General features: G+C 52.4%; 1 long non-coding RNA gene across 1 annotated transcript; it reads right to left on the bottom strand.

Annotated features, from left to right (window-relative positions):
• Positions 1-838: 838 nt before the first annotated feature.
• On the bottom strand, positions 839-1,995 carry LOC112655618 (uncharacterized). Its single transcript, XR_004819013.2, has 3 exons — positions 1,786-1,995; positions 1,356-1,422; positions 839-1,207 (listed from the first exon to the last, which is right to left on the bottom strand). It is a non-coding gene; the product is annotated as an uncharacterized LOC112655618 (long non-coding RNA).
• Between the last annotated feature and the right edge of the window lie 3,350 nt (positions 1,996-5,345).

Consider the following 5,345-nt stretch of genomic DNA (forward strand, 5'->3'; position numbering starts at 1 on the left):
TTGTCATCTTTTGAGTCTCTAGGTTAAAAAAGTAAATGTAAATGTGTGTATGTGTGTGTGTTTCTGTGGGTTGGGGACAGGGCTTTTGTGACCTCAGAGGCAAAGCCGTAGGGAGGGGAAAGACTGGGGATTCCAGAGAACGCAGTTCACCCCAGGGCTCCACCTCCCCTCCTTCCATTGCTCCCACCACCCTGAGCTCGCCCCTGCAGTGGAAACAGGAAAGAACTTGGCAGTCTTATGTTTCAAACCCCTCCCCAAAATTGTGCAAAGAAGAAATGGAAGCCCAGAGAGGGGAAGGAGCTTGCCCAGGGTCACAGAACGGGCATATGGCCTGGTGTGCAGACTATGATCCATAAATGAGCCTGCCCCTCTGCTCACCCAGTCCAGTCACATCTGAGGCTGGTCCTACCTTCAGAAAGGTCCAGGAGGGCTGTCTTGAATCCTCACAAACTCACAACTGCTGGTAGGCCTTGCCAGAGTAGGACACGCCCTCCCTGAACCTTGCCTGGATCACAGTCCCCCCTCCCTGAGAGCCCCCTACGGGGCCTGCAGAGTTGGGCAAGGCTCGGCTGGAAGCCTTCCATCCCCTTTGCCCAGCTTCCCTCTCCCCTGGGCCTCCCCTCTGCCTGGCAGCTGGCATTGGCAGCACCAAGGGAGAGCCTAGCTGGGCCAAGACCATGTGTCCTGGAGGGAATCGTTCTTGTCTACCTCCCTCCTCCTCTATGCTTTCTTGGATCTGCCTTTTCTCTCCATTCCCTACCCCCTCACAACACTCCTCAACCTTCTTGCTCCTCCCTACCTCCCCCACTTTCATTCTTTTTTTTTTTTTTAAGGTTTTATTGATTCATGAGAGACACACAAAGAGAGGCAGAGACATAGGCAGAGGAAGAAGCAGGCTCCCTGAGGGGAGCCCGATGTGGGACTCGATCCCAGGACCCCAGGATAATGACTGGAGCCAAAGGCAGATGCTCAACCACTAAGCCACCCAAGCATTTTTTTTTTAATTTATTTTTAAATTTCAGAGAAAAAGCCAAGTTTCAGGCTCCTTAAGCTGGGATATATAAGTCTGACACACATGCTTCCACGTATGGCTACAGTATCTTAGTCTCATGGAGGAGGAAGCATGCAGCCTCTCCCTTGCTTCTTCCCTTACTCTAGGTGATTCATTTGGCAGAGGAGGACCAGACACATAGCACTAGGAGGTCACCTGGAATAAGAGTCAAGTGTCAGAGGTGGGAAAACCTGTAAAGATGGTTTCAAATGGGGAAACAGAGGCTGGAGAGAGGAAGTGATTTGGCCAGTGTCATACCACCTGTCAGTGGCAGATGCAAACCCATTGCCCATGAGCCTCTCACCTCCAGCAGATGGGTAAGCCAGTTGTTGGGAGGAGAGTCCTTGGATTCTGAGTCCTCTGAGTCGTATCTGGAAGGCAGAGAACCATTCTTGCCATGGACCCTCTTCTGGGCATTTGAAGAAGGTGATATGGGGGCACCAAGTCCAGAGTGGGAGCCCTGCCTGCCCCCTTCCAGGTAGCCGCCTCTCTAGCCTACTCCCCAGGGCCTGTAGGGGCCTGCTGCTCCAGCTGGCAGCTGCACCCACCAAACATCTGGCTAGATTGGGCTGGGCTTGGCTAGAAGGTAGATAGTCCTGGGTCCTAAAAAGCTAGGACTGAAGTGCCAGTGAACATAACTGGAGGGGTTGGCCTATAAATGGATGTGCCCCAGGACCTTCAGGGAACTCACATGCTATGCCCTCACCTTGTGTCCAGTGGCTGCCACTGCTCACCTGGCTAGATCTGACTCTCTCCTCTTTGGCCTCTGTCTGTGAGGCCCTGAATCTCAGTGTCCTTCATGGCCTGTTGCCTCCTCTTGCTTTTTGATTTTCCTCTTCTTTTAGCTTCTTTCTCTTTAGGGCTCTGTCTGGTTCTCTGGTCCTGTCTGGGTTTCTCTCCATTTCCTTGTGCCTCTGTCCTCCCTTTGCGATGCAATGGGGTGGAGGAGGAGCTTTGGAGCTTTCCCAGGATGGGCAAAGGCCACCCAAGGGAGTGGCAGAGGGAAGGGTGTCAAAGTTGGGTTGGGGGCAGAGGTGATTGTGGTCTTGGCTCTGGATAACACAACTACCCGGAAATGTCAAATTTGGGGTTTCTTTTTGTTTTCAGTCCCCTGCTTTGGTCTCTGCTATTTCCCACCACAAAGCACTCTGGTGGTTTTAGGGGCCCAGACTATAGAGGAGAAAACTGAGGCCTATGGGATAGGGTTCAGGAAGATCAGAAATTGCTTAGGGTCCCAGGCTGGCCTCTGTTAATTGCCCCTCATTTCCAATTCCAAGACACACCATTACATGGAGAGTGAGAAAGGATTTTAAAAAATCATATGGGGGGCAACCTCGGTGGCCCAGCGGTTTAGCGCTGCCTTCAGCCCGGGGCATGGTCCTGAAGACACGGGATCAAGTCCCACGTCAGGCTCCCTGCATGGAGCCTGCTTCTCCCTCTGCTTGTGTCTCTGCCTGTGTGTGTGTGTGTGTGTGTGTGTGTCTCATGAATAAATAAATAAAATCTTAAAAAAATCATATGAGACTACATCCCCCAAAAGAAGACAGACCATAAAATATTATTAGGAGCAGTAATAATCCCTAGCCTAGTTTGCAGTTAGCATATGACATACATAGCCTGACTGAATCATGGCACATTGGTATACAAACGTCATCCTAGGGAATCCCTGGGTGGCGCAGCGGTTTGGCGCCTGCCTTTGGCCCAGGGCGTGATCCTGGAGACCCAGGATCGAATCCCATGTCGGGCTCCCGGTGCATGGGGCCTGCTTCTCCCTCTGCCTGTGTCTCTGCCTCTCTCTCTCTCTGTGACTATCATAAATAAATAAAAAAAAAAAAATTAAAAAAAAAAAAAAAAACAAACGTCATCCTACCCTTTAACTCAACTGATCCTTGTGACAACCTTGAAGGTAGGCAGAGCCCCCTTCATCCACTTTGGTTACTCCAGGAAGGAGAGCTGTCCACAGGTGTCTGGCCAGTTAGTATACAGCTGGATCCAGTTAGTATATACTAGGATCCCAGTAGCCCAGCCCATGTGCAGGTCTCCGTAGAGCCTTCCTGACATCCCCCAACCCCAGCACACACCCACAGAGGGAAGACGTCTCCTCTGGCTGGGCTAGCCCATAACTGTTCTGTTGCACAGCACATGGCACATCCATCTCCACACCACTCCGTGCCCCTGCTCTGTTGACCTGTGCGTTCTATGAAGGTGGGTTTGAATTTACAGAGGAAGGGAAGAATCATCCCAAGTCCCATTTCCAGCCTGCCCTTGGAAACCAGGTTAGCCTAGAAGGCTGTGCTCATGCCCCTTCCCTGGAAAGAACAGATTGAGGTCACCTTGACCTAACCGTCCCTGGCGGGTGGGAAGGGCTGGCAGAGGGAGGTGGTATAGAGATGTCTTTGTTTCCTCTGCTCCAAGTCCCTTCTTCAAGGAGAGTTCGTTTGGGAGCCAGAGGGCAGAGGGGAGGCGGGGTGGGGGTGAAGAGCCTTCCCAAGAAAGCTGGAGGCATTCCAGGAAGTATCTCTGCTGGCAGAGAGAGAATTGAAGCCCTTGGGCTTATCCATTCTGCTTTCCCCCACCTTGCCTCTGCTGGATTGTCGACCTCCTCTCTAAACTCTTGGAAGGGGAGCCATAGGCCCACATTCAGCCTATCCTGCACCCCCAGGATCACTGTCCCTTTCTCTCCCCAGATTCCCTCCCTATCCTGGTACCTACCTGTAGGAACACTGCCCCATTCTAGTCCCTGAAGAATGTCCTTCATTCTTCTTAGGGGAAGCAGGACTTACGGAAGGGGTGTGTGTGCAGTCAGTAATTCTGCGTGAATTGGGGGGAGGGGAGGAAGCTGCTGGGTCCTGGGTGAAGCCTGTCTGCCCTTCCTGCCTCTGTCCCTTGTCCTCCACCACTCTTCAGGGAAGTCAGTTTACAGTGAAGTTACCAAGAGAACACAAGGCCATCCTGCCTGAGGCACAGTGACTATCTCCTGTTTCTGGGAATAGGGGCGGGAGGGGTTCAGGACCCATGGCGGGGAGGGAACACCTGCCTCTCTTCCTTTGTCCAGCTGCCCTATCCACCTGCCCAGGGAGAGCCACCTATGGGATGAGGAGGTGAGAGGGAAAATGTCTGTGCTCAGCACACATTTCCCGCCAGTTAGGAGAACAGGGAGGAGCTCATCTTTGCTCTTCCTTTTCAGGGCAGGGGTTAGATCCTGCTGCCTGCGGGGTGGAGAGAGGACAGGTGGCCCCCAAGTGGGACTGCCAACTGTCCTAAGCAGCCCTGCCTCGAGTCTGGCTCTCATCCTCTCCCACGAAGACTACCAGGTCCCTCTACTCACTCATTTCTTCTCCTTCCAGACCAACAAGAAATCTTTTGTGCCTCAGCCAGCCAAGTACCCTACCTCAAGCCTTCAGTGGGGTGTGTGGGAGAAGACCGTGCCTCTCCTTGCTTGCCACCCCCACGGCTTGGCCATTCTCTTTTGTTACGACTAGAGGGGGTTCCTTTCTCCCTGTCTGTTTTTCATTGTTCCCTGGGTCATTATGTTACAAACCCAACCACAACTTTGCTGCCGTTCCCCTGCTCCCAGCCTCCGAAGGTGGCTCCCCAGCACAGAGCAAGTGGTAGATATAAAGCCAAAATGAAGATGAGGCCAATGCTCCGTTCCCTCCCCACTGGCTACTGGCCTGCTCTTCATTGGCTACTGGGATCCACCGACTCCTGGGCCTTCCCTTTACTCTTTCTTAAGCCATGCAGTCTCCCCAGTGCCCTGGCCTCTCTCACTCCAAGCTTTTGCCCCCTTCATTCCACCTCCCTGCAATACCATTCCTCCCTTGGCCACCTGGTAACATCCTGCTCATCTTTCATGGGGTCAGTGTGATGTAGAGAAAAATACAAAGGCTTTGGAGTCCTAAGAACCTGGTACAAAGCCTGGCTCTGCTGTGTGACTTTGGGCAGCTGAGTTTGCCTTTCTGGGCTGAGCTACCTCCTTCGTAAAAGGAAAACAATGAGACCCATCTCCTAGGATTGCTCTGAAGATTCAGTCACAGTGACTAGCATATGATAGATGTTCAGGGACCCTGGCCAGTAGAGGTAGGCATTTTCTCCTGGGCCTCCTGTAGCTCTCAATCCTATACTGAGGCCACTTCTTCTGGCTCTTCACTAGTTGCTGAAAGGCTATGTTCCACTGCTTGGTTCATGATAGAGGCTTCATAGGTATTTGTTGGCCTTTTTTTTTTGGCTTAATGAAGGTCCCTCAAAAAGGAGAGGGATTCCCCATGCTCCAACACTTCAGGGGGTCCCTTGC

The sequence above is a fragment of the Canis lupus genome, chromosome 9 (genome assembly GCF_003254725.2).
Source record: "Canis lupus dingo isolate Sandy chromosome 9, ASM325472v2, whole genome shotgun sequence".
NCBI classification, from domain to species: Eukaryota; Metazoa; Chordata; class Mammalia; order Carnivora; family Canidae; genus Canis; species Canis lupus.